Below are 10,588 nucleotides of genomic sequence, written 5' to 3' on the forward strand. Positions count from 1 at the left end.
CTGTCAACCATGTATACACGTAGACATGCATTATGTTGCTGCCTTTCGTTGGATCCGTCAGGACCACATGAAAAACCAACGGCTAAGATCGTCCAAACGTTGCTCCACTAGAAATCACATATTGAATTCCGCCTAAAAACACATCCCATCCATATGTCTCACAGGTAATCTTGTTAGATAGAGTTTTTTCTTGTGTCATACACTTTATATTTCATCTCTAGCCAAACATAAATAGACCTTTATAGGGCGTGCAACTTTTCTTGGTAATATAAATGTAAAAGGTGCAAATGCGATGCATGACTTCACTTCTACCTGCACACTCTTAATGAAGTAAGTGAGAGCCGCAACCACAGTGATATATCTCGACGTTTATTGCTATACCGGTACTTACATACCAGCCGGGCAACGGTTTCTTCATATGCATTACCAACATGAAAATGCAAATGCAAGATTGCAATGCAAGAATTTCATATACTTCAAAATTAATAACTTCAAGAATAAAACTAATTTTCAGATTATCTTTGTTAATATGAGGTACAAAAATTAAGTGGATGCAATTCAAATAACAAAGTTAAAGTGTATAAATCACAATATATATTATGTTTACTTGCCTTCACCAATGATCAAGAACATGAGCTAAAAGCACAATCTGAAGATGCACCTCCTGTTCACAAACATAGATCTACACCAACACAAACCTACTAGAAAATTTTACAGCAAGGGCCGCGCCCGAATTTCGTTGAGAAAATTCCCTATCCAGCATCCAAAAAACTTACTCTTCCCTATATGTAGCACCCAAATATCAAAACTTCCCTATCTATGCACTACCAAAAAATTTCTTCCATATCTATCACTTATGTCCATTCCATCCAGCCTCTACCGTGAATATATCAATGTAGATCCACCGTGAAAAGACCAAATACCCATTATCTTCTCTCTGTCCACCAGAAATCACGAGCGCCTCTTCTATCCTTCACTCTTGAACCCTAGATCGAGCCCATGCCTGGCTCTGGCGACGCGGGAGGTGAGGCCCCTAGGGACCGCGGCACGGGCGCGCACGCCCTTGTCGGCTCTAGCGTCCAAATCCCCAGCAGCGCGGGTGAGCAGCCGACCCTGGAGCGGGTGGACAGCTGCTCGTGGCTGCGTGGACGGGTAGGTAACCCCCTGGAGGTGCCCAGAGGAAGGCCGACATGGCCAAGAAGCCCACGAAGGGAGCCTTGAAGCATGGCGGTGCAGTCATGGCAGACGGTTATGTGCGGATGTGAATTTAGATCTTCTCTAAAATTTATTTGGTTAATTGTCATGTTGCATTGCAATCCTAAGTGATGAGGACATCACCATGGTGGATACACCCACGACGTTTCCTACATCAAGTTTCAAGTCATCGTCAACTCCGACTTCTATTCAGATTTGGAATTCAGGAGCAGCCCACACTAAAACGGTCGCCCAGGTTGTATACGTACTCCATTTTGGACGTTCTACATATGCATGGAAAGCTAAGGAGATAAGATTTCCAATGGATCCTGCCCGATGCAAAAATTCGTTCGGAGTCAACAGGATTCGTCGAAACAATATGACGTCCAAAATCTGTCAGGGCGCTGCACCGCCGTCTTTTGGGCTGTTGGCCGGTGTACCGTGTTGGCCCAAGAGGTGAACGCCCCCTTGGCCTCCACCAGCAACCCTAGGACATCCCTTAGGATATAAACTCAGTTGTTGCCGCCTTTTAGACTTGGGTTTTGTTTAGTTTAAGTTTTTGGCTTTGAAACTTTGATTGATTCATTGTAACTGTGGCGACAAGTCCTTTTACTGTGATTCAAGGCCCCCGTTCTTGATCTCCTCCACTGTGTCAATTAGTCCTTTAGAATTGAGTTCTTGAACCCCATATTTATCCTTGATTCATTTATATTTGCAATTTCAGATTGTGCGTTTCTACTTTCTTGCTTGTGTTCTTCGATTCGCTTGCAGGAAAGCCTTCTTGGCGAGGTCAATCAAGTTGTGCTTGGTTGATAACCAACGGAGCAGTGGTGTAGCGGTTGCGGGGTTCGAATCGTGCTGATTTGAAGCTGGATCGTCAACGTCAAATTCTCCACCAATCGAACGTACCTTTACCTCTCCAAAGATCGGGCCTAGTCTACATCACTTAGTGCATGCATGGATATGTTGTCATGTTACATGTGCAAAAAATGAACCATGTATAGTCCGTCAAAAATTAATATAGTGCGCAAAATGAGAGAGAGAACTAAAGGAAAAAACTAAAAAATAAATTTGGCTCCAAAGCAATTTGGGACGAAAAAAATAAAAACTGAAAAAATGGCGCCTAACATAGAGAAACCAGAATGATGGAAACCAAAGAGGGGCAACAAAGTAATTTTCTCAATGACAATGAAATATCAAAGGGTTAGAAAATCAGCCATCCTAATGGCTATGAAATCTATGTTAATGAAGAAATTCAAATGGAGGGTGATCTCACGTCATTTGCAGAAGCCATGAGAAGTGCTCACTCATCGAAATGGATAGAAACTATGCAAGATGAAATGAAATCAATGAGTACTAACAAAGTTCGAGACTTAGAAAAAATCTTAAATGAGCCAAAATAATAGGTTATAAATGGGTCTACAAAACAAAATGTGACTTGAAAGGGAATGTGGAAATATATAAAGCGCGACTTGTCGCAAAAGGCTTCACGTAAAGAGAAGGAACATATTATAATGAGATATATTCTTCAGTCTCATGGAAGGATTCTTTTAGAATCATAATAGCACTAGTGGCACATTATGATTTAAATTACATCAGGTGGATGTAAAGATAACATTTCTCAATGGAGACTTGTGTGAAGATGTTTACATGGCACAATCTAAAGATTTTGTTGTGGAAGGAAAAGAACATATGGGATGCCACCAGAAGAAATCCATCTATGGATTAAAGCAGGCTTCCTGACAATGGTATTTAAAGTTTGATGAAATAATAAGAAAAATGAGAAAATTTCCTATATGGTCCTACTAAACTTACCTCTATATGATCCCATCACTTCGTGTCTTCCCTGAAGTGGCCCTTCGGTTAGACTAAAGGTGTTAAATGCCATGTGAAAAGACCATTTTACCTCTATTTGTATCTGTATAACCAAATTGATATTGGTACACGTTTCTGAATATTTTGAAAACGAGAATTACCAGTTCATATTGCAGTGGACTATTTTCACATTATTTATAATATTCAAAATATATTAACCTTACTTTTAACAAGTAATTGTGCATAACAAGGCAAGTCCACATGTACGTTCGGAATATTAAACGGAACAAGTAAGATGCCAAATGGATGCAGCAATGCCATGCGGGTCGCACAACCCAAGCCAAGCAAGAAACGAAACGTGCCAAGCCCGTGCAAACCGGAGGGGTACTTGGACGTGCCAGGGCAGAACACGACGTCGTAGCCGCTGCCGGCCACCGTGCAGGTGAATGTCGACGTCACGTCGATGTCCGCGTATCTGTAGGCGGCCGGGTACGCGCCCTTGAAGAACCGCGCGCGCAAGCTGTGGGGGACCCGTACACACCGCTGCAGCAGTACTCGGCCTCTGCAAAGTAGACGGCGAGTGCTAGATCGACAGCAAAGAATTGAACTGCACCATCCACACACGCAGCAGGATTATAGGGACTGCAGCCTCGCGGCCATGACGAGCATGGTCATGGTCATGGCCTTCTCGTTTGGGCCATACTCAATTATCATGCACAATTATTTGTTAAAAATAAGGTTAATATATTCATAATATTATAAATAATATGAAAATAATCCACTACAACATATACATGTAATTCTCTTTTTTTCTAAATGTTTAGAAACGTGTACAAATATCAATTTGGTATACAAATACAAATAGGGGTAAAATGGTCTTTTCACGTGGCAATTAATAGCAGGAAGAAAAAGAAGTTATGGGGTCATACGGGGAACTTTTGAAAAGAAGAACCAAGGAAAGAACAGTTAAGTTTAGCAGGGCCATATAGGGAATTGTCTCTAAAAAAATTTAGGTTTAGTGAAAATTCGAAGGATAATTAAGTTTATGCAAAGTTCTAGAATGTGAAATTCATTTTCCTCATCTTATGTAGATGACATCCTACTCCCTAGTAGTGTTGTTAATATGCTATTGGAGGCGAAGAAGTTTTTGTCGTCGAGTTTTGATATGAAAGATCTTAATGAAGCGTCATTCCTTTTAGGAATTGAAATTCACAGAGATAGAAGAAAAGGGGTATTATGACTATTGCAAAAGGCTTACGTAGAAAAGGTTCTAAAGAAGTATAGCATGCGAGTAACCTAGGCATGTTCCCATAGTCAAGGGTGATAGATTTGGGAACTTTCAGTGTCCTAGGAACCAATATGAAATAGATCAAATGAAACCGGTTTTATATGCTTCAGCTGTTGAAAGGTTACAGTACGCTCAAGTATGTACACCCCTGACTTAGCTTTGGTACCGGGATACTTGGCAGATATTGTCGGTGTTTAGCCGCCAAGCCTGTTCATGGATACCCTTAGCAGTAGAATTGTAGGCAAGGGATCGACTAGCTCTGGAACTCGATGGTGCAAGTAACACAAGGATTTAGACAGGTTCGGGCCGCGAGGTGCGTAATACCCTACATCCTGTGTGGTTGCTTGTATTGCCTTAGTGTCAGACCCGGGGCATCGGGACTGCTTATAGACATAGAATGTTCTAGAGTAAGAGATAGCACATGGATGTACCTTACCTCTCTTGTAACTACCGGAATAGGTGTAGAACTAGCTGCAGTACAAGAAAACTACCCAATGATATTGTAGTAGGACTCTAACTGTACTCGGCTAGGACTTTCCATATAACCCTGTCCCCTCCCCCCCAGATATATAAGGGCGGGAAGGGACCCCCTCGAAACACATCAACACCTAAGGCAATACAAGCAACCACAGAGGACGTAGGGTATTACGCATCTCGTGGCCCGGACCTATCTAAATCCTATTGTTCCTTGCACCATCGAGTTTCAAAACAGTCGATCCCTACCTATAATCCTACTGCTAAGGGTATCCCTGAGCAGTCTTGGCGGAAAACACCGACAGCTGGCATGCCAGGTAGGGGGTTCGGCGAGTTCATAGGCGAACTCGGTGGCCACCTTCGCTTTAAGCACCATGGCGCTTCCTCAAGGCGCCACCTTCGTCGTTGGCTCGTGGGTCTGCATCGCCAATGGCTCAGGCGGCTTTGACAGCCACTTAGCCAAACCCACCAAGCTGGAGGCAATCTCATCGGAAAGTTGCAACGCCATTGCCAGATCGGATGATCATGGCGACATGCTGCTTCCCGATCTCGCCAAGGAGATCGAGCAGAAACTTGACGACAAGTCGAGTTTTACTTGAACTCAGATTGACTCGGGCTGAGACTCTTCTCGCTCGTCCCACCTTTGGGTTGCGCAATGCATCATCTGCTTAGACATGTACTTGGACTTAGATGAGTCATCTAATGACAATCTGGATCCCTTAATTGATGCGTTGGCACAAATCCAATTCAAGTCTTGCCATGGTTACTCATTCGCAGAACTACTCGACAACATTCGAGAAGTTGCCAGCATCGATGATCTTCCGTTTCAACACGGTACCCCCCTTACACCCATACGGGAAACTGGATCCGGGGGAACCGAACTAGCCGATTACGAGTCAGACCTTGAAAGCTACACCCAAGAGCGTCTGGTCTCTGTGATCAATCGGCAGGACGGGGGTGCTCCTAGCCAGCATGAACCCAATGAAACTCCGGATCAGATCTCAGAGGAAGCTACTCGAACAGCTCGCAGATCAAGAAATCAACGCAGGGGAGAGCATAGGGCCCGAGCTGCCAAGCGCGCTTGCATCCACTCGAGTGATCTTAACCAGGAATTCAACAATGTTGTAGACCCAATCTTCACCACTCCCATCGCTGCAGTGACAGAATCTACCTTGCGCCTCATGCAGATGCCACGCAATCCACAAATAGAGCGCATCATATAGCTTACTCACCACGCCATGGAACAACTCGACAGACAACACCCCTTATCCTCACTTCTTGGTACCCGATCCAAGGCTACTGCAACAGTAGTACCCCAAGTAAGCCGCACCCCGGGAGGCCATCACCGTCAACTACAGCAGCAAAGAAACCAAGAGGAGCAAGAAGTCGCTCGCAGCCACCGTCCAAGGGGTGGACAACCTGCAGCAAACCAAGCTCCAAGACCTCAACAAGCCCACAACAATAACCGTGGACGCAACCACGAAGAAGTATCCAACTCCGGGATGGATGCTCGGGACATCATCAACGCAATACGCCAAGCGCATCTTGTAGACAAATCCGATCGCTTCCCAGCCCTCAGCAGCATCTTTGACAACATCGAGTACCCGAAGGATTTCAAACCCACAAACATCTAGAAGTACGACGGTAATCAAGACCCTGCTCAATGGTTACGTTTATACTCGATCGCTATCAAAGTTACAGGAGGGGACACCTACACCAAGGTCTTCTACTTCCCGATGGCCCTGTTGATGCTCACTAACGACCATTTCTAGGCGTCAACTTGATCAGAAAATCATGAGAGTTTGCATTTCTTACACGCATCCTTATCCAATACAACAACAACAACAACAACAACAACATAGCCTTTTTTCCCAAGCAAGTTGGGGTAGGCTAGAGATGAAAACTGAAAGAAATAAGTTCAAGGTTCAGGCACATTGATAGCTAGTCTCCAAGCACTCCTATCCAAAGCTATCTCTTTAGAGATATTCCAATCCTTAAGGTCTCTGTTAACCGACTCATCCCACGTTAGTTTCGGTCTACCTCTACCCCTCTTTACATTATCGACCCGCTCAAGAACCCCATTATGCATCGGCGCCTCAGGAGGCCTTCGTTGGACATGTCCAAACCATCTCAGCCGATGCTGGGTAAGTTTCTCCTCAATTGGTGCCACCCCGACCCTATCCCGAATAACTTTGTTCCGGACTCTATCCCTCCTTGTGTGCCCACAAAACCACCGCAACATCCGCATCTCTGCTACACTCAGTTGCTGGACATGTCGCCTTTTTGTAGGCCAACATTCAACACCGTATAACATCGCCGGACGAATTGTTGTCCTATAGAATTTGCCTTTTAGCTTTTGTGGCACCCTCTTGTCACAAAGGATACCAGAAGCTTGCCGCCATTTCAACCAGCCAGCTGAAATTCTATGCCTAACATCTTCATCAATGTCGCCATCCTTTGGTAGCACCGATCCTAAATACTGAAAAGTATCCTTCTGGACCACCACTTCCCCATCTAGACTAACGTCTCCCCCTCATGCCTAGTCGTGCTGAAATCGCACATCATGTACTCGGTCTTGGTCCTACTAAGTCTGAACCCTTTCAACTCTAACGTGCGTCTCCACAGCTCTAACTTCCTATTAACCCCTGCCCTACTCTCGTCAACTAGCACCACATCATCAGCAAAGAGCATACACCAAGGGATCTCACCTTGTATATGCATCCTTATCTAATAAAGTTCCAAAATCACACTTTACCTTTTAGAATATGCAAGTTGTGTTTTCAAGCTAATATGCAGGTTACAAGCATACTTTGGCCCGACACAAAATCACAGAAAATATCAGAGTACCGATTCAGGCTCAAATGGACCAAGTGAAGCCCAAGAACTGAAGCAAATCCAGCTGGGGCAGGCCGTGCCTCAACTTTAGGACAAGGGGAGACCAAGACAAGCCCACTCCAGGAAGTTGGGGGCGGTTGGTGGCCCGGGCAGGCCGACCGACCTACCTGGTCGGCCGGCAAGGCCCGTGGGACCCACCGCCTCAACCAAGGCACGTGGCGCTTCTCTGTTGGCTCACAACGTCGGTTTGGGGTGCTGCAATCCGTGGCTCCCTGCTATAAATACAAGGGGGGTAGAGAATAATACACACACACACACACCACACACCTCTTCCTCTCTTGCATTCCTTGCATAGTCTTTAGGCTTAGTGGAGTTTAGGAGAAGTTTAGGAGTCATCGAGTCACCGGAGTTGCTCGAGAGTCTGGTATGGGTGCATCTCTAGCTCTCTCTTGTAATATTTGGTCGTTTGTAATAGAATTAGACTATGGTTACTGATATCTGCTTGAAGTATATTCTGAGTTATCGAGTATATGTTTCTTGTCATGGTTGCGTTATTATTCAATGCTTGCATTGTATGATCGCCCTGTGCTGGAGATGGTTAGTCTTTTGTTCTGAGAACTCTATCAACTGCTCCAATATTCGTATGATTGCTCTAGTGTGATGTCTGTCCATCCGGAGGGTGGGGGCTCCCCGCGGGACACTAGAGTATCCCTTACTAGTGTAGACATGATGTCTAGATTAGCTAAGAGTTGCTGGATGTCAACTATACCCACAGTTTGTAGAGGTAGCCGGCAGGTGGTGACTGCCCTGTCCGTGCCTTTTAGTAATCCTCCACGTTCGGTATGGGGGGTAGGAGGTACATAAAGTCGCCGGGGTGTACGAGCTCCTCCCGTTACTTCGATAGCGATCTCCCTATTGTGTAGTTTAATCTCTGACGAGCTAACTAATGAGAAAGTGTAGATATAGCTAGCCTAGCACAGCTGACTCGAGCTCTGACTTTTACCTTGCTCCCGGCCTAAAGTAATCTTTATTCTTTTATCCAAGAGAGTAGTTTGTGTGTGTCACACTACCTCCTACCATGTTATTATCTTACCCCTGTTTATGCATGAGAATATCCAATCTAGATAGAGCTCACCAACTGATCTATATATTCTCTCACTCATCGCCTTCCCTGCGGAAACATAAATGACACCCCAGTATACTCCCGGGTAAAATGCTACAGCGGTATTCCGTGCGCTTGCGGATCTAGTCATGGTTCATGAAATACTGCCATCCCAAATTGGCGTCTGCGGGCGTCATCGCTAGGTGACGTTGGTAGGCACCAACAAGCATTTTTGGTGCCGTTGCCGGGGAAGGCACAGAGTGAAATATATAGACAAAGTTGTGAACAAAATCAAAATTGGTATTCGCTTGCTAAACAGGCTAACTTGGCTTTGTTTTCTTGTCTTTGTGGATATGAAAATAGGGTAGTGTATGACCGGTTTCGACTTGCCGCAAAACTTTCATTCCAATTCAGAGTCACTTTTGAGAAGGACGCGAGCTAGTCTCGGATCACCTCGAAGATCACTCTCGGCAGTTGATCTAGTCATCGCATCGTCATCAGCTCCTAGAGAAAGACACTTCGTGATTACTCTGCTCCGTCTGCTAACCAGGTCCCGACCGGGCCCGAGGTTAACACCGGAGGAGAAAAATTTGAGATCAAGACGGGTCTCATTACGATGGTGCAGGCCAGCTCATTCTGTGGCAAGGCCAATGAGGATGCCAGCGCTCATCTCCAGCAGTTCTTGGAGCTCTGCAGTACTTTTGTTGTCAAGGGTGTATCGCAAGATGCAATCCGGCTCCGTCTGTTTCCGTTCTCTCTCTCTTGGGGAGAGCGAAGCAATGGTTTTGTGCTAACAAGGCTGCTGTGGATACTTGGGACAAATGTGCCAAGGCGTTCCTCTCGAAGTTCTTCCCGACGGGCAAAACCAATGCTCTTCATGGTCGGATTTCGAATTTCCAGCAGGCATCAAATGAGTCAATTCTGGAAGCTTGGGAGAGGCTTCAGGAGTACATTCTGGCGTGTCCGCACCATGGAATGGATAATTGGCTCATTCTACAGAACTTCTACAACAGGTTGACACAATCATCCCGTGATCATGTGGATGCCGCTGCGGGTGGAGCTTTCTTCTCGCTGACCATTGAAAGAGCTACATCATTGATCGAGAAGATGGTTTCCAACCAAGGTTGGAGCGATGATCGCCTCCAACCGCACCAGCGAGGTATGCACTCTGTCAAGGAGGCTGACATGCTCGCTATGAAGATTGATCTCCTCCTCAAGAAATTTGAGGATTATTCCCAAGATAAGGCTCAGATGCAAACACTTCAAGCCTTGGAAACTCACATTACGTGCGAGGTCTGCAGGAATGTTGGATATTCGGGCGACAATTGACCAGAAACCAAGAAGAAGCTCTATTCCTCAATGGCAGCAATGGGTTTCGTCCACAAGGAGGTCAGGGGTGGAATCAACCACGCCTATATTACCAAGGAGGTAATGGGAATTCGAATTCTTTCAGTCCTAACCAGCCTACTTTGAGAGATCTTGTCTACAGCCAAGCGAAGATCAATGAGTCCCTTCAGAAGAAGTTGGTCACTATAGACAAATCTATGGAGACTGTCCATGCCAAGATGGACGGATTCTCCACGGCTATGAAGAACCAGCTGAGTTTTAATAAGACGCTAGAGACTCAATTGGCTCAACTAGTTGCTGCTACACCTGCTGCTGAAATAGGGAAGATTCCGGGGCAACCCGAGTCTACTCTAGAAAGTGTGAATGTCATCAATGCTATGTGGAAAGAGCCCATTAGCAGGACACCCCTCAGCTATGCAGAGAAGCTCACATGCCCAAGAAGAGGTGCGTGGGGCGAGTTAGCAGCCACAATAAGAGAAGATCCCGGAACCCTAGTGATCAGCTGCTCAATCTCTGATTATGAATTTGATCAC

The 10,588-nt window shown here is 45.5% G+C and overlaps 1 non-coding gene across 1 annotated transcript; it reads right to left on the bottom strand.

The window, feature by feature from the left end:
• Positions 1-9,578: 9,578 nt before the first annotated feature.
• On the bottom strand, positions 9,579-9,685 carry LOC120693630. The gene has a single exon (XR_005683088.1). It is a non-coding gene; the product is annotated as a small nucleolar RNA R71 (small nucleolar RNA).
• Positions 9,686-10,588: the final 903 nt, after the last annotated feature.

This window comes from Panicum virgatum, chromosome 9N, assembly GCF_016808335.1.
Source record: "Panicum virgatum strain AP13 chromosome 9N, P.virgatum_v5, whole genome shotgun sequence".
Taxonomy (NCBI): domain Eukaryota; kingdom Viridiplantae; phylum Streptophyta; class Magnoliopsida; order Poales; family Poaceae; genus Panicum; species Panicum virgatum.